General features: G+C 35.6%; 1 pseudogene; it reads right to left on the bottom strand.

Moving 5' to 3' along the window:
- The window catches only part of LOC141696480 (potassium channel AKT2/3-like), a 101,267-nt pseudogene that overhangs the window by 16,625 nt on the left and 61,608 nt on the right, over nt 1-23,034 (bottom strand).

Genomic DNA, 23,034 nt, shown 5'->3' with positions numbered 1-23,034 from the left:
TCAAGATAATATCAAATCAATCATTAAAACCATACTTATATGCAAGATCCTTACTTTTCTTGAAACATAAAAAATAAACAAAGTTTGGATGAATGTTTATACCTTCCTTGAAGCTTTTTAATACTTACTAAAGTCTTAAGATCCTTGATGAAGCCTTGGTCTAGCTTTAGGAGCCTTAAACTTTCATGAAAAAATCAAAAAAACAAGTTAGTGATTTTTGGGGTTAATATTCACCCTCAACTTCAAGCATTTTTATAAAATTGAAAACTTAATGGATGGGCTTGAAATTTGGTGTGTGACTTTCCCATGATATGGAAGACGTTTGGCAAAAATTTGGGGATTTGTGAATGAGTAGAACATGATATATGAATTTTTCTTTTCATGGTGTTCTTAAAAATCAGCATTGTGTTTTTGGAGAGAGAGAGAGAATTGATTGGCTTGCTTCTTGAAAATGTGGTGGAAATTGCATGATTTTTTTCTATTCCTAAGGTGTATAGAATAATCCTTTCTTTTTCCAAGTCTAGGTCTAGCTTGCACACCAATTGTCAAGCTAAATAATGATGAAAAATAACAAGAATCCTTATTTTAGGGAAAGTTGTTTTGTACTAGCTTTTAATTTAATTAGCTAGCTTCATTAATTAATTGCTAATTTATTTGGATGGGATTTTCATGGCTTTGGTTCATTTATTTATTCGCTCACATATTCGCTTGGTCTTTTATTCGTTTTCTTAATAAATCTTCGTAAGCGATTCTCGGGGTAAATTTTTTCTTATAAATCCTTTACGCTTTGAAACCTTGTACTTGGATTTTAATTCGTAGAATTCTAAATTCTTAATTGTAATATGATTCTCGTATTCCTTGATAGTCCGTAAGTTAAGGTCGTTTTCTCCTAAAACGAATGGCTTTTATATACACTCATTTGGTACGTATAACCACAATTTCAACTCAAAATCTTAAATTAGAAACTCGTATATGGTATGGTCGTAAAATTTTTATTAAACCGCAAGGTTACTATTCCTAAAGGTCTTTTACAGATGTCAAAAATTTGGTTTCTTACACGAACGCTACCACATTAAAAATAAGGATTATGTGGTTTGTAAAATACTGAGCTACCACTAATATCAGACTCAGGAATATTAGTGGCTTTCTCTTTAATCTTCCTGCAATTAATAGCAGTATGATTAGTATTACCATAGTTAATATAAGCTTTTCTAGGAGAATCGTGAATGTACTTATAATTGCTAGCTTTGTTTATTCCCTATTTTCCATTTCTACCTCTTTTTGCACTAAATTTGCGAGTCCTAGCAGTCACTTCACACATTTTCTTTTCTAATTAATTTTTAGAGAGAAGACCTATGTTTTTATCTTTCTTTTCCTTGACTCTAAACTCAACTTTCTTCTTACTGGGAACTCTAGAGGTAGAACATGCTTCATACACTGACTTGACCCCACTTACATCAATATTGATAAATTTAACATGTATAGTGTTGGTGATAGTCTTATTAATATTTTTATCAGTATTTTTATTATATTCTAAACACTCTTTCCAGTTTTTGTCATTTATGAAGTTGTGAACATTTTTTCCAGAAGTCATCCAGGTTTGAAACACTTATATTTCCTTCTCAAGTACTTCTTCTAGAATGACATATTTAATGTGCATCTGAGCTTCATTATGTGCGGCCTTTTTACATGCTTTTTCAGTTTCATGCATAATACAAGCTCATCTTATAAATGATCATTTCTTTTCTTAAGTTCTTTATTCTCATTTACTAAACTGTCATTTTTAATTGACTTATTCTTGAAATTAACATTCAGAGAATATAGGAAAGTTTTCAATTCAAACATGTTTTCAGTATCAATAGGGAAAACAACTGAAGGTACCTTATCTGTTCTTGACACTTCCTCTCCATTTGTTGCCATGAGTTCATAGAATTCTTCATCATTGTCAGCTCCTGATGAGTCCATTTAGTCTTTATTGAAGTTTGATTTTAACAATGCCTTTCCAGTTGACTTGGGGCACTCAGTAGCCAGATGTCCCATTTTATTGTAGTTATAACAAGTCATATTAGCCTTATCAAACTTCCTTCCCTTGAAGTACTGTCCCTCATTATTTCTGAATTTGCCTTTGCTATCACCAGAGTACTTCTTATTAATACCACCCTTTCTTTATGGTTTTGCAAACCTCATCCTTCTAAAACCTTTCACCAACATGGCAGCCATTTGAATAACTTGAGGATCATCTAATTCAATCTCAGTATCCGTGTCAGGATCTGATGATTCGCCAGTATCTGAATCTTCCAAAAAGTTCCTTCTTCTTGACCTTTCACTTATCTTTTCCTTGCCTTTTTGAGTTTCAGCATTTAGAGCCACAACTATAAAGATCTGTATTCCTGTATTATTAAAATATGAATATTAAATAAATAAAAATAAGATATGATTCTGCCAGATGTCTGTTGTGTAATATTAATTATATGTGTCTCAGTTGTATTCAATGATTATTTATTTTATTAATTTTTGAGTCGTATTAATTTATTTATGCTTTTAAAAGTGATTTTTGTTCAGGATTTATTTTTATAAATATTGAAATTACCTTTAAAATTATTTTTATGACTTTATGATTTCAATCAATATTTATAGGAATATATAAAATTTGGAAAATAATATTTCATCAATATTTATCCCTAAATGATTTTCTGATTATATTTAACTGCGGGTTCAATATTTATTTCAAAAATATATCAAAAATTATGAAATTTATATTTTACTAGTTTTTAAATATTTTGAGAATTTTAAAATTTTTCAGAAATTTTTCAAGTTTTATTCACCCGCACGCTTGTTCGTAAAACAGTAAAAGTAGGTCGAAATTGGGCCAAACAGGGGGTACGTGTCAAGTTAATTGATACGTGTTAAATTCTTATAACCTCATAGGACACGTGTCAGCTGCTCAGTTTGTTAAAGAAATATTAATAATAAGTATAATAATAATAATAATAACAATAATAATAATTATAATAACAATAACAATAACAATAATAATAATAATAATAATAATAATAAAACACCCCCCATTCATTCTCTTCCACCGCGTCTCTTATCTCTCTCATCGATCTCTCACAGCTCCCATCTCTCCTCTATGTCGCTCAATCATCTCTCATGTACTTTCCTTTCTCTCTCCCTCTTTCTTTTCTTTATGTTTCCCTGTCCTTTCCCTTTTTTTGCTTCTTCCCACCGTCATGTTCTTCCAGTGAGCCGCCGCATTGCTTTGCTTGTCTCGACTCCGTTTCTGTTGTTTGATTATACATATATACATATATTTATGTATATGTATGTTACCGTGTTGTGTGTGTATGTGTATGTGTGGTGGCGCGTGTGTGCAGTCAGTGATATTTTTGGTGTTGTTGTTCGGGATCTTGGATGATATATTTTTAGTAAAAAAATTCGAATGAATATTCTGTAATTTTTGGATTTTGATTTTAATTGTTTAGGAAATTTATCGGTGGAATTCTCGTTGGAAACCCATAATAAAGGTGCACCACCGAATTTTTCTGCAGTCGGCGATGACTTTCGGCGAGCCGACGGTGGACCGTGATGATATAATCTGAGTCCTACAATTATAAAAATATTATTTAGTTCGTAAAATTATGTTTCGAAACGTAAATTAGTCATTTTATATAAAAGTCTAACGTAGGTGATTTGGGTTGTGAATTGCATTGTTGGGATTGTTGCGTCGATATGTATCGACTGGTAGTCCGATAAATAGAGGAAATGCTACTCGATTTCCGAGAAAGTAATTTCGAAAATACAGGAACGTATTCTGTAATTATCGGGAATACCAATCGAATATATAATGAAATATTTTCAAGTATTTTACAAAAACTACTTTCGTATCATGGTGAAATATTTTGTAAAATAGTCGACAACCCTACTTTCCTGAAATGACGGTTATACATATTTTTCAAAAATAATCATCGAACCGAATTTTAAGTGCGTGAGCCCTATTTGTTCTTTGTATTGAGATAGTGCGTATAAATATGATTCGAGATTTGATAGACTGATCAGCTAACTTCATCTGTGAACGTCCAATATATCTGATTATGGTTTTTGGTTCCTGTAAAGGAACAATTGGTTTTGGTTTTAGATCCTGTAACGGAACAGTTGATTTGGATATGAAAATAGCATGCTAAAATTGGACTATGGTATTTATACAACACACGATTGATGTTTGGTTTGAAAAAACATGTGTTAGGTCCCGAATTATCGTAGAAGGGGGGGTTGAATACGATAATCACTAAATTAAAAATTCTTTCGAATCTTTAGCGGATATAGATTTAGTGCTCGGTTAGTGGTTCCGTGTTCTTGAGATGAATAGTGTTTGAGAATATAAAACGAGGAACACAAGATATTCAGGGAAGTATATAATCATATATAAATCCGTGAGGGGTCTTGCTACACTCTGGTAAATAACTTTACCGGCTACAATCTAAGAACAACAAAGTCCCTAGCTTCTACAAAGATATACAAATTAAATCCTATAAAATGATCTAGCTTTTGTTTGTACTAGGATTCAATTACCGGATAACGATTATAATGCCCCTATGAATATACAAAAGTTAAATCGGGCATTATAACGTTTCTCCGGTGAGAGGTTAAACAAATATCAATGTGTTGAGCTTCTCTGTGTTCTCTTTGTTTCTTGTTTTCATCACCTCCCGTGAGAGAGAAGATGAACAGAACTATATTAACAATATTTGTATTGATTGTTATATATTATGTTCTCTGTATAGACTTTCAATTCATTTGGACCGGTGGCAGCTTTATGTCCACATACATCCTTGAATTGATGCATTCTAATTCACTGGAAAATCACCCAAGTATTCTATGATGACCAGTATAATTCCTTGGCTTCTCTTTTATGGCGACCAGCATATGTGTTGCTCTATGGGACCAATAGATGATCTATGGCGACCAGCATCTGTTCCTCTGCCGACTAGCATCTTTATTGCTCTGTGGCGACCAGTAGATGCTCTATGGCGACCACTAGTGCCTTAGAGTGATTCTATATGGTGATCAGTGTGTTGCCTTAGAGTAATTCTCTATGACGACCACTGTGGTGCCTAAGAAGAATTCTCTATGGCGACCACTGTGTTGCCTTAGAGTAATTCTCTATGGCAACCAATGTGGTGCCTTAAAGGAAGTCACTATGGAGATCAGTGTGTTGCCTTAGGGTAATTCTCTATGGCGACCACAGAAATTACTTGTAATGGTCCTTACACTTCTATGGCTACCAGAGTGAAGAGTCTTCTGCCTTAGAATATTTTGCTTCTGTTTTGCCATTCTTCATTGTATCAACACTTTCTTCTGTAAGTGAATTACAATCCCTTCTTGTATACTAATGTTTGGTGCACTGGTCTGGTTCACAAACAACTAGCATTGAGAGAACCTAATTCAATTTGTCTTGTGTTTCTGAGTTGATACAGATTGGTTGAATATCCATTGTTTCTTACACTGACTGTCAATAAACAAATGTACTTTCACCGAAATCCTTTCTGGTACTTTAGAAAACGTCTTCATTGCTATTTCAATCTTGAATACTTCATTCATTGTTCTTCATCGGTGCTTGAACATATAAATGAACTCCTGTCAGTGAGTATAACTTCAAGACTGCAATTGTCTTCTTTAACCTCTTTCTATACCATGTCTTCAATTCTTCAGATTCCTATGCTTTATACACTGTCTATCTTCAATCAATGCCAATACACTGAAATCTTCTGGTAGCACTTTATACACTGAATCTTCATCATTTCTGAAACCCTGAAATTCTTTAACCTTTATTCTTCACTGAGGCATGAACATAGTAAATGAACTTCTTTCAGTGACCTGTAAACAGACTTCAAGCCTTCTTCTAATGTTCTGATTCTTTATATTTGCCTTGTCTTCATTTTTTCTGATTTCTTGTGTAGACGTACTATTATTAACCTGTCATGTTCTAGTGTTGTTATCGTGTTGAGTTATCACGTAACTGTTCATACAACTACGCAGTCTCACCGATAATCTCCCCCAATTTGATTGTTAATCCTAACAAATAAATTAAATAGAGAGGATAACTCAACTAATAACTAGAAAAAGTAAAGTACCAGGTCTTGTAAATAATGCTACTGGTTTTCTGGATCAAATACTGCATTTCCAGATTTCTTGAGTAACTGAAATGAAAGATACTTGTTCCTCTAGCACTGAACTGATCTTCAAGTAGTTTAATCTTCATTTCCTTGGTTCTTCAAATCTCTTCAAGATAATACTTCTCAGTCTTGAAGTAATCATCAACAGCTTCTTTTGTACAACCACATTTCCTGTTGAGAAGCGCATATCTCTCTTGCTTTTCCCTTATGAGAATCAACTGCTTAAAGAAGATCACCTTCGTTTACCACCTCTTCCGTATAATAGGATCCACAGATAAAAAACCAATGGTACTCCCCTTTTGGAAAACAACTTCTCCCCTTATGAAGAATAATGATGAACCAAACCACTTCTTCTGATTACTAGGAAATCACCTTGTGTTTACCACATCTCCCGTACAATAGGATTCATAGTTATAAATAACAATGGTGTGGTGTAGTGTACATGTGCTTTACCTTTTTCTTCCTCCCTGCTATTTCTCCCCCTTAGTTGAGGAATCCTCCAAACTATTATATAAGCTTTTATCCCCCTTAGAGAAGGAATGTATGTTGTTGTCTGAAGGAGTTCTCATATGTTACTTGTTTGGAAAAGAAATAACAAGTCAGAGTCTGATCAACCATATCCCGTTAAATCTTGCAAGAATGACTTCACTGTTGATCATCATGGTAACCAATATTCCCAACTCCTTATACCTCCTAACTGTGAGATCACCAATTGTTACCAATTGTTAGCTCCCAACTTATTAGGTCCCGAAGTACTCTAATCCAATCTGTAAATGTTAGGTCCCTAAGAGTTAGGTTCCAATCATAAACAGATTCGAGACCCAAAGTATCAAGAACCATATTTAGGGATAGGGAATGGGATATGGTGTTTCTCTTTCTTCCTCGCTGTGAGTGTGTGATTCCGTTTTGTGTACCTCACATGTGGTTCACTCTTCTCTCCAATCGTGTTTACACTCATTCTCACAAGTGTATCATTCCTTTATAGCTCCAAAATCTAGTTGTACCTGCAAGGAAAATCACCTTAGCCATCCTTAAAAAGGTCATAGGTGGTGCAATGGGAGTTCGCAAATCCCCATCCACGTTAGACTCGTCAGATGAATCTGAGTCATAATCTACAAGTTGCTTGTTTCACTTTTGGGGTTCCAGATTTGAACTCTGGGAAGGTAAACAATGATCCAAAGAATTTAGCATATGGCTATTGGATTGATATCCTCTCCTAACACCTATAAAGGCAATTGGTCCATTAGAGAACCTTGAACAATCGAATATAACCTTAAAATGGTCGAAACTCTTATTTCCGTCAACTCATCCTTTGTGAGTGTAACATTTCCTTTTGCATCAAGAATTTCTTATGTTTGAGGTGGTGACACTACATCGGATAAACTGGCGGGCAGGAGAATTTCAATAGATGCATCATATTGAGAGAATGAATCTAGTAACTGTTTTGTGCCTTTTCAGCCATTACATCTTTTTGAGAAGATGTATGGGGGCTAGAAGTTACCTCGGTTTAAATACTACTCATCTTTGTAGGAGACAGAGCTGCTGGGTTGACTTCAGAACCTTCCTTATGTGGTGCACTAAGGCACTTTCTCCCTCACGCTCATTCATACTCCATTTTAGGGGTAAGAGAATGTTGGTTGGTTCTGAATCTGTGTTTGTCTTTACAGTCTGGGATAGAAGTTGTGGGTTTTCAACCTCATGACTATCAATGAAAGAAGGCCATTGAGGATGAACCTGTATCTCAGAACATATGGAAATATAGAGATAAAATGCACTTAAGATCTATAGTGAATGAAAATTATGCATTTAATCTTTTGAGAGAAATGATGTACAATAGTGATTTCAAAAGATTTTAACAAAATAAGAAATCACTAATGTAGAAAGAAGTTTGATTTTCTCCTAAAATTGTTCGAGTGCAAAAGTCTGTTTTTATGCCTAAAAAGATAATTGATTTGATAGGACACAGACTGATGACCAAGCAGTATTAAGAAGAGAAAGAAAGATTTTTTCTTTCAATATGAACGAGTTTTTGTAATAGCATTGATCACTTAGGGTAAAGTCTAAGCAATTCTCATTCATGTCAAAATCTCCATAATTATCTTTATAAAACTATTATCAACAACATTGTTTATTGATAAATAATCTTAATAAGAATGACTACGCTGCTGATTTCAAATTGTAGTGAATCTGTTAGATATAGCAATTCATATAAATTCACTAGAACTTAAAATCTCACAATTATCTGCAACAAAATATTAACAATATATCATTGACTGATACTTGTTAAGTACTTTAGATACCAATAATTATGTTTCATCCTATTTTAAATATTAAAATAAGATATCAATGAATTAAATACCAATTATTTATCAAAAAGACATCAGCATTCAATTTCATATATCGTATAATTGTTAACTCCTAACAACTGTAATATCTTAAACAATACTGGTTCGATAAATAAAGCAACATTTACCAACATTATCTTGTTTGCAATCTTAGAAAAATATTCTAAGTTCCATATACTTTGATCCATTGAGTATTGCATATATTATCAAAGTGTTTAGGAATTTGCAAATAAATATAAAAATTATTCTAACTTGACAACATATGGTTACTTCTAATAAAGGAATCAAACATTTTAACAATAGTTGTACTTAAGAAAAATTTCCAGACTTTCTGTATTAGTATAAGTGACTGAAGATAAACATTGTTTACTTAGAGGAGTTTTAAGTAATGTCACAAATACTAATACTTCACAATTAGTTCATAGTTAAACTCTTAACTAAATATCATTAATTGATATAAGTCAAGAATTAACATACAATTAATCATGCTACAATCATTATAACACCCTCCAAATCCGGGGTATAGATTTGGGGCATTATTAATAACAACTACAAACTAAACCTGTACAAGCGGAATATAAAAATAATAATTACCCCGAACTATTACTACTCAGGATCTTTTAAGGGTTGAGTTGAAAACAAGAACCACATACTACACTTTATTACAAACCCAAATAAATAAAATATGTCTCAAGAACTCTCTTTTTTACAAAACTTTATTCTATCTACATTCTCACCACACAACTTTTATTCAAACTACACAAAACTTTTATTCAACCCAACATTACTACTTATCCTGTTACACCTGATCTGGTAATTCAAAGCTCTCTTCGGGAATAGGAAGGAACACTCTTGGTATAAGAGGGTCCCGCTGCTTGACTCGCTTCTTGACTACGCGGGTCCTGATGGGTTTCATTCTCTACCTTAACTGTAAAACAATAGGAATAACAATAAAAAAGGATGAGCCAAAATTGCTCAACAAGCCTGCAACAATATATATAGTATAAAGAGAGAGAAATAAGTGAACCAATAAGCTGCTGGTTTGAACAACCATCTGTATCTGTATAGGATAATAATTTGCCAACACTGGCGAGTGCCAAATGAACAAGACTGGAAACAAGAACCAACATATGCACTATAACCTGCTGATCAGTCAGGATACAGTACGGATCTATACCCAACTGCATAGACCCAACCAACATAAAGAGTACTCAGGCAACTATGGCCTATTAAATAGTGGTCTGGGTAAAACCCAGCCCGTATAGTAACCATCCAGTCCAAGGTATAGCATCCGGAACAATCGGAATGCTTTTGATGTATCCCAATACCAGGATATACCATAGTATATGTAACAAGGGTAAAAGTATTGGAATATGAATAGAGGATTCAATAAATTGGAAGAAATCAAGAATCAAAATGAAATAGAAACAAGAATTAATAATTGGGTATCAATGTATGTGAACAATAATTATCAAAGGTAACTGATATGATAAAAGGAAATATAATTCACTATTCTGGATTTAGAATAGGGGAAGAACTTGCCTTGCGCGTACTTATCCTGATTCAACTCACCGTCTTCTGTCTCTAGCTTGCTCTGCCTTGCTAACACTGAACCAATCATAGAAAGATAGTCGTTTAGATAACTTACTATATACGTGTATCTCGAAATGATACCACGTAACCTTATCAGGCTACCCATGCGTTTCTATCTGACTCGCATATATACACATATAATTATATAGCACGTAAGGTTCACATAACCACGTAAAGCACATAGCACATAAAGCAAATAATTAATTTTTAGACTTATAATTATTTTTAGAATCGATACTAGACTCGTATTTATAATAACTAATCCTATCTGATTTTATTACAATTTTTCGGGTTTTATTTGACTCGATTCTACCCCTAATAGGGCCTATGAACAATTAATTATCACAAAACCACTCTCTTCTGGAAGAAATTATAACTTACAACTATTTTTATTGGATTCGTTTCATTTTTCTGAGTCTAGGGGTCTTCGTTTCGCTCAAATCGGACTAACGGTTTAATTATTATGAATTAAACAAGATTTAATTAATTAATAATTAATTATAAATAATTAATTATAATTAAATAATCCGTAATTACATTTTAAATAATTAACTAATAATTATTGCATTTTAAAAATAATTAATCCCTAATTATTAGGATTAATTACTATTTATTACAATTAATTACAAATTATTAATACTTACTCGATCAGATCGATTATTCACAAATAATCAATCGATACAATTAACTGATACGTTATTTATCGAATAATTACTAATTACTCGAACTATAATCTAGCTCAACGATTAATTACCCGTATAAATACGAACTATTCGCAATCCTCACATAATTATCGAACCATTATTTTATTATTATAAATTATACGATTCGTTAATCAATTAATTATCTGTAATTAATTATACAATACAAATAATTATTACGACATTTCTTCGAATAAATTATTGCTCGAATAATAATTCTAATTATCGAATCACTACTCGTAATATTAACTAATTATCGAATTATTAATCATATTATTAAATTATTTTTAATTCTTATTTATTAATTAATTACCTAATTATTAATTAATTACCTAATTATTAATAAATTAGATAACTAATAAATAATTAGATAAAAAATTAAATAATTAATTAAATAGTTAAATTCGAATTTATAATTTAATAAAATAATTTAGAAATTAATTATAAGATTTTTTTCAGAATTTAAAACTGATTTTTATTTAATTTTTAGAATTACTAAAACTAATTTCTGATTTTAGGAAAGTAGAATAAATATATAAAATTTCAGAAACAAATAACAGGTTTCAGGGTTAGGGTTTTCAGGATCAAACCCGGGTCGAAACCGGGTTCCAAACCGGGTCGAACCCGGGTCGCGAAGAACACGAACCCAGCAGCCCAGAAACCCGATGCCGGCGGGAATTTTCCGGCGAGTAAAAACACAACCAAATCGTGTGATTCCAGTCCGATTCTTCTGCGTGATCGTTCCTGGCCACCATAGCAACCTCCTCCCACCTTCCTTCTTCTCCGTTCGTCGACGATGTCATCGGAAAAACGAAGAACACCGCTGTGGCGGCGGTTCTCCGACGAGGACGAAATCAACACCAAAACTGACGAAACCGGTGTCGTTCGACTGTAAATTCAACGATCTATTCATTCCCATCAACAGAATCAACAAACAACTAACGATTCATTCAAACCGAATTCGAAATAAAAACCCGAAAATACAAATTAGAAATCGATTAAACTAACAATAAAAATGATTACATAATTGAAAACTACACTCAATCAGCTTCAAAACGGATACTTACATGACTGATTTGGTTAACAGAATCATGATCAAAATTGGCTTTGATTCTCCTCCCTGTTCTTCACCCACACAAGAATTTCTTGATTTTTTGTTTTTTTTTTTCTGATTTTTTTATTATTAATTACTAATTAATCAACAGTAAATCAGCTATTTATATTTATGAAAATAATACCCCCAAATAAAATTAAGGGGCTAATTACACTCCTAATAAAAATATTTGGCCCCAATTTTTAAAATTTTTGGGTATTAATATTGAATTTTTAAATATTCAATAAATACAAAATTAATGTCAAAAATTCCCAAAAATTGTGAATATTACAAAAATGCAAAGAAAAATGATGTATAATAATTTCATGATCATATAAAAATAAAAATGTGATTTTTGTGGGGTTTTGGTACCCGAACGGGTCCGGAAAAGTCGTTTTTCGCGAAAAAGGTAAATTTGTAAAACGCTTAGGGGTTCAGAATAACGATATGGTATAGGGCATTTTTGGCAAAATAGGGCCAATGATTTTGTTTGAAATACGGGCTTTTAAAACATGGTTTTGAGCTGTACGGGTTTTGATATAAAATATATAACTTATGATAAAACACTCAATAAATATCCAAAACACGTTTGGATCAAAACAGACAACACGTAACACATAACAGTTAGGGTTTAATGACTCAACTCATTTAATCACATAATAATACACACAATTTATCTTTATTATGATATAATACAAGCGTAATTTCTCGGTCGTTACAATCATGATTCTGATTTCAGTGAATTCTTGAGATGCAAACATTGCTAAATTCACTAAAACAAGTATCTCATAATTAACTTATAACACATAAGTTATAATCAATATACTAGATATCAATTGTTGATAGATTTAGTTATAATCAATCATGCTTCTAATTTATTTTAAGTTAGTTTGAATTATGGAGCAAATGAAATCATTGAATTGCTTCAAATTCCGTAATCCAAACAACCCAAAATAAATATTAAATAAGTAAATACTAAATATCTATGAGTTAGATACTAGCACTTAAATATTTACAATTATCCTTGAGTAAGCACCAATAGGATATATGACTTATATACATGGCAATCACTCTTTGTATAATTAGTAATTTTAGAAATACTTTCTAAGCATATAAAATATTGAGAGTTTTATACACATGATTAGAAAATACTTCAATATTCAATTTCAGTGATTTTAGAAATAAGCATTGATTACTTAGAAAAAAAATTCTATATAATATCACTAATACTAAAAGTATCACAATTATTCGTACAAGATACAAATAACTATGTTACATATTATTTTAATATAATTTAAATTATGAGACTAATATGGAATAGAATTGTCTACAGTCATAATTTAAATCAATTAAAACAATATTCAAACTTAATGCTATAATACTTAAATACCACAAATGTATATGACATTATAATCATGATAATCAAGATAGTAGAACTAAGTACGAGGTACTGGATTACTGACAAATTCACAAGTCCTTTAAATATTGAAGATTTAATACTTGTGAACTTATATTAAGAATTCCTCACAGATGGGATTTCCAACTAATATGCAATGAATGATATCCCACACTTACAAACCAGTCTTGAAAGATTAATTTTAATAAGTGATTTAATAAGTGTTTCTGCAAGTAATTCTTTGACTAAAAGACATGCTCTTTAAATTAATGATACCTGGTATGAAGGTGCCTTGTCATAGAGTGTTCCACGGAGTTGTTGGATTTGAAGTTGTTTCTTATCATAACAGGAAATCAATCTTCTTCCATAAAGTTGACAGCTTCCTGAGATGCTTCTCCTGTCACTTAGGTTGACAGCTTCAGAGATGCTTCTCCTGTCTCTTAGGTTGACAACTTCAGAGATGATTCTCCTGTCTTTCTTACAACCTGCATAATCTGTATCTATATAGCCAAACATGTTAAGCATAATATCTTTAGGGTACTTTACTCCAAGAGTTGGTAGTACCTTAAGATATCTAATAATCTTGTTAATAGATATAAAATTGGATACTCTAGGATCTACTTAGAACCTTGCACTTTGGTATCTTGAGAACATTACATGTTGTCTATTAGCATTTGAGTAAAAGAGTGAACTCATCATACCTCTATAGCTTGTCATTATACCTGAGTTGCACTGATCAAGCTTTAGTGGTTTCTGTTGGTAAGTAGTCTTGGCATGTTCAGAATCTTCCAAATTTTGCATCTTCAAAAGATCCTTAACTTACTTGTATTGCCATCATTCTTTTGGTTTACTTGTGCTCCTAAAAGATATGTTCTTTTGGCTTGCTTGAGCTCCTAAAAGAATTATTCTAATGGCTTGCTTAAAGTAATCCCAAAAAGAATTGCAACCTTTCCAATACGCTCCTCCATGCCTACTCTGCAATTACTTAGCAAATAATCTTGCACAAGTTTTTGTTAGTAGACCAACATATAACATTATCATTATATCACTGCACATATAAAACAATATGTTTGTACCTAGTGATAAGAGAGTTATTAGTATAACGACTCTACTAGTTTATATTAAACTTGTAACTTCAGTTAGAGTGCCATACCATGTCCTTGACGATTGCTTGAGTAGTATACTAGTTCATACCAACTTGAAGTGAGCTTGTGAAGAAGATGTATACATAGTCCAATAGATCTACAACTGTAAAGTCCATGAACTGTGGTGCATTGACTTCCTCTTTTGACTCACCAACCATGAGTGTACTTATACACATCTACTAGAGTCCAATTCCAAGTGTAATGTGCATCAGCTGCCTGATATGTCGTAATATCCTCAAGTCTCGTCACTGGTGCTATCTGTTAGATACTGCTTCATGATAATAACCTAGCATCCAGTTTGGCCTTGTCCCTCGTAACAATGCCATTGCCATCCAGTTTTGACTTCTAGTTATCCTTGTACCAATTACAATATTGTCATTTGGTTTGGATACCAGCTTCCCTACAATCTGCTTGCTTACTGATTGAGTTCATCTTGCTTTGCAATCACCCAACCAATCTAGATCTATCAAAGCTTCTGTAACTTTCTCAGTTTCTTCGTCAGATAGAAAACTAGAGAATTAATTTTCATTCTCAGTAGCCCTTCTAATCATTACTCCACCATCTGAATCACTTAAGAACTAGACTCTGGGAATAATATTGACATCAAACCTTTTGTCTCAGCAGATATGTTCTTTAGTGTTCTCTGATTTTCAATGTGGTGGTGTGTCTTACTAGTTGATCCTAACTATGCTTGCTGACTAGTTTCATTGAAATAATGAGTTATGTTATACACTTCCATTCCACTACTTAGATATGAATCATCAATACCATTAATTTTTCTTTTAACAGCTTGGAGCATTGAGTTGTTGAACTGTGCACTTAGACTTTCAATCATATTCTATAGATCAACCACAAGTCTTAGCAATGAAGAATATTCTTACAAGTCTTAGCTGCAAATGCCAAAATCTTCAAACAACTAAAAATATTTCATTGTTTGCTTCTGTAGAACATTCTCTCCAAACACTTTCAGGTTATCCAGTGTTTGCTCCTGTTGGCCATTAACTCATTAGTGGTCTTCATGTATACAACCAGATCAAGGCTTGATCTTACGTGTTGCAAACTGTTTTGACTGCTCCAGCCCTTTGGTATTTAGAAAGTCTTGATTAGCTTGATATTTCTCTTATAGCTTTAATCAAGTTCTAGTTCTTCTTTTGTACCACTCCATTCTGACACGGAGATCTCAGTGCTGAATATGTCTCAAAATATTCTTGATGTTACAGATATTAATCAGAACTACTTCTTGAATTCAGTCCCATTATCAGATCACCAAATCATTTTTTTATAGTTGCTTCCAGCTTGATCTTCTTTGATGTGATCAATCACTATCTGTGATGTCTTGTCTTGAGAATGCATGAACAACAACTTTGTTTAATAAGAGTAGTCAACCACCATCACTAAGGTATATCTTTGCTTTGATGTGATGTTGTCTTTGACTCCACTTTCTGACATGCCTCACATTCATCATCTTCTAAATTCCAGATGAGGCAGTCCTCTTACTAAACCCTTTTTATAAAAGAGTTCCTTGTTTTTGATGTTCAAGGGTGAGAGCTTCTAATGCCATAGCTAAACTTTTGTCAGATGAAGCTTTACAGTTGTTATGGATTAAAAACTAATATATATAACCGCTGTATTTAGTACTAAGGAACATGAGCTTCAAGGCTCGATTTGACTGCTCTCGTGTTTCGTGACTCAATATGCCTTAACAAGATGCCTACGTACCTTGCTGATTGCCAAGGATCAAGTCAAAAAAATGTAGTTCTGATCTGTGGGGTGAGGCCCCTTATATAGATGTTGGGAGTCCTTGAATTGGACTTGGTATAGGAGACTTGGTGGTCAAGTCTCTGAATTAGGATAGACTTAGGAGTCCTAGGGAGTAGGAAGCTGATTCCTTATCCCATGAGGTTCCTTGGAGGCCAATCTACAAGGATTTATATCCCCACTAGGACTTATCTTAATAGCTGTTTTTCTCCCTTATTTATTAATTACGAAATTAATAAATAATCAGGGTTTTTGGGCCTTCTTTGTTCCATCAGGCCTGATCTGGTCCATCAGGCCTGATCAACATGTTAACCTTTCTGGTCTGAATGTCATACATCTTCTTATTGGGCCTTGCAGCCCAAACTGTAATATTTAATTATGTAATCAAGATTTATTTATCCCTATCATTTGCCCCCAAACTTTTGGGAAACATTGATTAGGTTTCGCAGAAGTTAAGTCTATTCATTCCCTTACAGGGTTTTGTTTTTGCGTAAAGTGTGGAGCGACCTACACGTTTACAACGATTTTTCCTTTTATTCAGGAATTATCTTAATTTCCAGGAATTTTTCCCTTAATTCAGGGATTTTTTTCCTAATTTTCTGGATTTTTCCCTTAATTTCTGGATTTTTCCCTTACTTTCCTGGATTTTTCCCTAATTTTCAGGATTTTTCCCTAATTTTCTGGGATTTATCCTTAATTTTCTGGATTTATTCCTTATTTCTGAAAATATTAACATTTTTCAGAAAATATTTTAAGGAATTTCCTTATTTTTCTGTAATTTTCCAGGAATTTTTTCTTTTTTTTCTTCCCCCTTTTTCCTCTTTTTTTTATACAGATTTCGACCAGAAATCCTGTTCGACCAGGATCCTGGTCGAATTACCATCTGTTGTGCCTTGGCCGAAGGCTTTTCGAGGAGGAACCATTCGAGCAAGAATCCCGGTCGAATTTCGGCCATGATTTTTTTCTATATTTTCTTTTCCTTTTTTTTTTGTATTTCGAGCAGGATTTTTCTTCGGCAGGATTCTATTTCGACCAGGGCTTTCTTCCTTCGGCCAGGATTCAACTTCGATCAGGAATTTCGGTCAGGGTCTCTACTTTTGACCGAATTATCCCCTTTTTAATTGCACATGTCGACGAAATTTCGGGCAGGGCTCGTTCGACCAGGAATTTTTCTGGATTTCTAGTCGAATGGATCTTCTTTCTGGTCGAATTAAGGCTATCTTTTAGCCTTGGTCGAAGGAAATACGACCTCAATTCATTCGACTAGGATTCTATTGCAAGTCCTGATCGAATTGGGTCAGGAATATATTTATTTTCCCTTCTTGCAAATGCTTGGATTTGGGCCCTTAAATCTGGGCTAAATTTCTTCCATCCTGAATTTTGAGCCCATGAACTGGATTTGTTTTGGGCCAAATTTTTAATGGGTTAAAACTTGGGCCCTCTTCAGTTGGGTTTGTCCTATTGGGCTTATTTTACACAGGCCTTCCAATTGAGCCCCTAGTTCTGGGCTTTCAATTTGGGCCAACACTTTGGGTTTGAACTTAGGCCCATTTTTTTTTTAAAAATCAAGTGGGCCTCATACAGGGCTTTTTTGTTTTTTTTTTTGGGCCTTGGTTTTTCTGAGGTGGGCTAAGCTAAGAAGCTTCTAGAATTTTGAGGAATATTCCCAAAACTTTCTGGATTTTTCTAAAAAATCTTTCCAAATTCTTCCAATATTTTGTAGATCATTCCAGAAGGTTCCTGAATTTGGGCCCAAATGGGCTTTTCTTGGCCCATTTTCCCCTCTTTCCTCCTATATAAAGGTGGGGGGGGGGTAGTGTTCTCACTCACACTCTTCACTCCTCATTTCATACATTTCTAAAATTCTCCAACTTTCTCCTCTCTCAACTTTCCTCCCTTAGCTTCCAGCCCTCTTTCTTTCAAAGTTTCCAGGCTTTTCCAGCTTTGCTAATGGCTGACAAGAGTTCCGAGAGGGCGGCCAAGATAGCCTCGGCTTCAAAACGAGGTAAGGATATCGAGATCCGTTCTTCGTATATGTCTTTAATCGATATGATTAACACTAGGGAGGATGAATATCCCTCTAATGCACATCTTGATTCTTTTAATCATTGTAACACTTGGCACAACATTGATTTCGATAAACTCAATTCACGTTATAATGTCCTTCCTCCTCTTAGATTAGTTCCAGTCTCTGGTGGTGACCGTACTTGCCACTGGAGACCCGACACTCTCTTTATTTACACTGATGCCCTTAATGCTGGGCTTAGGTTTCCTTTCCACCCTTTTATTCCTCATCTTTTAGCTGATTTACAAATCAACCCGTGTCAGCTTCCTCCAAACGCTTGGAAGAACATTTTGTGTTTTATGGTCTGCTGCCTTAGGGAGGGTTTTCCCCTTTCCGTAGCTGTTTTTAGGAAGGTCTTTCAGTGCTATAATAGCTCTTCCAGTATTTGTGGTTGGGTCTATGTTAAGCAAAGGCCCAAAAGTAAACATATCTTTAACAGCGCCTCCATTCCTGATAACAACCAAAATTGGAGGAATAGTTTCGTTGGGTTACGTTGGGAGAATGGTGACTGGGGCACACTCTTCCGATCTTCCTTCGGGAAGGTCAGTGATGGTAGCCTCAAATCCATTCACTTAACTCCTAAGGAAACTATTATTTATAATGGGCTTACTCAGGACAACGGCACTACTACCAGCTGGACTCTCTTAGAGGAGTTCTCTCTCATTCACGTGGGACTATCCTCTGTTTCTCAACAGGGTATTTTTCTTCCCTTATCATCCTTATTTCATTTCATGCATTATTAACATCACTTATTTTGTTTTTTACCTTGTTTTGCAGCTGCTAAGGAGATTAACGAGGACAATGTTCCTCCTGTTGAAGAGACTGCTAGGATGAAAAAAGCTCGGCTCGCAGGCCTAGACACCCGGGGAAAGGCGACAGAGCCTATCTTCTTGAGAAAGCACAAGGAGCCTATGGGGGAGGCTTCAACTGAAGGAGCTGAGGGCCATAATGCTCCTATCACTGCTGCTGCCCCTACTGCTACTGCTACAGGCGCCTTTCAGCCTCTCTGGGGATTCCGCCGAGGGGATACCGTGGTTGGTTCCACGAAGCATGCTTGGGATTGGTCCTACCATAGCATGACTCCCAAGGACTTTACTAACGTGGTGGCCACCCCTGACCTTGAGAGGATTAAGCTCATGGGAGCTCAGTCTCTGGATTTGGTATGCCTCCTCTTTTTTGAACTTATCTTTCATTCTTGTAGTATTTTCTTGCCTTATACTTTGCTGATTGCTTTGTTTCAGTCTAACGCCTATTTTCAAGGCGCTGTGAGGCAAGCCGAGTCATGGAAGCGGGCTTCTGATAAGGCCGATAATGCCCTTAGAAGGCAACAGAAGAAGTATGCTACCCTGGAGAAGAAGCTCAAGCGCAAAGAGGAAGAACTCGGGGAGTCTAACGCTGAGCTAGTGGTACTTCGGGCGGAGAAGGATAAAGTTATAGACAACTCGGGCGGAGAAGGATAAAGCTATAGACAACTATCTGGACTCGGAGGAGTTTGCCCAGTCCATGAGGATTAGGGATGATTCAGTCTTTCCCGGGTTTTTTAGGACTGGTTGGGACACGACCCTTGGGACCGTGAACGAGGCTTGTCCTGATATTAACCCGGCAGATTATGTCTGCCCTGATGACGAGGCTTTGCTACAGAGGTTTCGTACCCGAGTAGTTGTCTCAGATCCAGGATCCACTCCTTCCTCTTCCCGAGTCTTCTTCCAGACCTGCTGAGGACGATAGCTCTTCCTCCTCCTCCGAGACGACAGAGACATCCAGCGAGAGCGGAGAGGACGATGATATGGATGTTGAGGGTACCTCAGCTCCTTAGAGCTTTTTCAGCCCTGCGTGGCTTGTTTTCTTTATCTTATTTTCGAGACTTTATTTATCAAACTTCTTGTAATATTTATCTGATCTATTTTATTTATCACCTTTTATGCTTGCATCCATGAATTTGGTTTTTACTTGTTAGGCCATAAACATACTTTGAAGAACTCATGAATTTCCATAAATTGTCTGGGATTCGTCCCTTAGACAAGTCTTAATAAATTTCAAAATAAAACTAGAACATATAAATCCTAAGCAAGCAAAGCTTCAAGGTGCTTTTCAACCTACTCGCCATCTTGACAAGTGAGAATCGTATCCAACTGCCCTACACATAGTAAACCTTCAGGTTTTGTGCGTGCCAAGTTCTCGGGACTTCAAAACCATCCATAGTCTCTAGCTTGTAGGTTCCTCTACCTTGAACACTCTTGACTCTGTACGGCCCTTCCCAATTCGGGGCAAGCTTCCCTTTTTGTCCTACACCAGATGCTTCTATCTTCCTCAAGACTAGATCACCTTATTTGAAAAACCTTTCTTTAACCCTTAGGTTGTAGTAGAATGAAGCCTTCTTCTAGTACTCTACTATCTTTGCATGTGCCCCATCTCGCACTTCGTCGATTAAGTCCAGAACTAACCTTTGTCCTTCCTCATTTTCCTCAGCATTGAAAGCCTGAATCCTTGGAGAGGAATGTGATATCTCGACGGGAACTACTGCTTCTGCCCCATATGCCAACATGAAGGGAGTTGCTCCGGTCGTGACTCTACAGGTAGTTCTATAGGCCCATAATATGGGAAGTATCTCATCCACCCAATTATTTCTTGACTTCTCGATCCTCTTCTTTAGCCCATCCAGGATTATTCGATTTGCTACCTCAGCTTGCCCATTGGCTTGTGGGTGAGCCACAGAGGTGAACCGTAACTCAATCTCATTTTCTTCACAGTACTTCTTGAATTCCTCGTTGTTGAATTGTGTTCCATTGTCGATGACTAGGATACGGGGAATTCCATATCGGCATATAATATTTTCCCACAGGAATTGTGCAACCTGCTTAGTTGTGATCTTGGCCAAGGGTTTGGCTTCAATCCACTTGGTGAAATAATCAATGGCTACTATCAGAAATTTCTTTGTGTCGTGGCCATGGGGGAAGGCCCCAAAATATCCATTCCCCACATAGCAAAGGGAATGGGCGAGTTGATAGAGGTTAGCATCTCGGGAGGTTGTCTAACAACAGGTGCATGCTTCTGACAGCGATCACACTTCTTCACATATTCTTTGGTATCAACCATCATTTCTGGCCAATAGAAGCCTAAACGGGCTATCTTATGAGCCAAGACCCTGCCCCCCAAGTGTTGCCCAAAAATACCTTCATGCACTTCTTCAAGAGCCAAGCGGGCCTCATCGGGCCTGAGACACCTTAAATAAGGAACCACGAAAGATCTTTTGTACATAATCCCATCTATCAAAGAGTACCTTAGTGGTCGAACAGTTAACTTCCGTGCTTCAGTTGCATCGCTTGGCAACCAACCGGTTTGAATGTGAGCCTTAATGGGATCAATCCATGACGTCCCCAGGCCTATAGGAGCCACAAGCTTAACATCTATGCTTCGTGTCTTCAAAACACGGAAGTACACACTTCCTGAACTTTCTTCTATCTCGGATGAAGCAAACTTTGATAATGCATCCGCCTTAGCATTTTCCTCCCTTGGAATGTGCTCAACATGGCATTCATTAAATTGGGTCATCACAGCTCTTACTAGGCGGACATACTTAGCCATTGTATCATCCCTTGCCTCAAATTCTCCCTTTACCAGGGATATGATCAGCTTCGAGTCTCCACAAACCCTTAAGTTTTTGACTCTAAGTGTTCCAGCTAGGTCGAGACCAGCTATCAAAGCTTCATATTCTGCCTCATTGTTTGTGGTTGGGAAGTCTAGCTTCATGGCATACTCAATCAAGAACCCGTCAGGGCTTTGTAAAAACAATCCTGCTCCACTGGAGTTTGTTTTTGATGCTCCATCAAAATAGAGAACTCAATATTCTTTCTCCTTATCATCCTTCTTTTTGTCCCCATTATCGACTCCCTTGTCTTGAGGTATGGTATCTTCCTGCCCCACGACTTCTTGGTTGGGTATGGTACATTCCACCACGAAGTCAGCTAGTGCCTGGGCTTTTATTGTCGTACATGGCTTATACTTGAGATCGAACTCTCCCAGCTCTATTGCCCACTTAATCAATCTCCCACTTGCCTTGGGACTGTGAATGATATTTCTCAGGAGCTGATTTCTTAGCACCTCAATTTGATGAGCCTGAAAATAAGGACGCAGCTTTCTCGAAGCCATTACCAAGGCTAAAGCAAATTTCTCAATAGTTGAATAATTCAACTCAGCACCATGCAGAATTTTGCTGACATAGTATACGGGTTTCTGGACTTTCAGTTCCTCCTTAACCAACACCGCGCTCAAGGCACTTTTTGAAACAGCCAAGTACAAGAATAAAACTTCACTCAGAACTGGCTTGGCCAACAACGGGGCCTGGGCCATATACTTCTTTAACTCTTCGAATGCCTTCTGGTTTTCCTCATTCCATACAAAGTCCTTGATGTTCTTTAGTGACTTGAAGAATGATAAACACTTGTCTCCTGACTTGGAGATGAATCGTCCTAGCGCAGCAACTCTTCCTGTGAGCTTCTGAACATCCTTGACGGTTTTTGGTGGTTCTATGTCTAGGATTGCCTTTATTTTGTCGGGGTTAGCCTCTATCCTTCTCTTGGAGACCATCAATCCCAAAAATTTTCCAGATCCTACTCCGAAAGCACATTTTGTAGGATTTAACATCATCTTGTGGTACCTCAGGACCTCAAAAGCTTCCCTCAAATGGGTTATATGATCAGTCTTTACTAGACTCTTGACTAACATGTCATCAACATAGACTTCCATAGTCTTACCAATAAGA

The sequence above is a fragment of the Apium graveolens genome, chromosome 2 (assembly GCF_009905375.1).
Source record: "Apium graveolens cultivar Ventura chromosome 2, ASM990537v1, whole genome shotgun sequence".
Taxonomy (NCBI): Eukaryota; Viridiplantae; Streptophyta; class Magnoliopsida; order Apiales; family Apiaceae; genus Apium; species Apium graveolens.
Note: the sequence above shows the minus strand (reverse complement) of the source record. Positions and strands in the feature narration are given on the sequence as shown.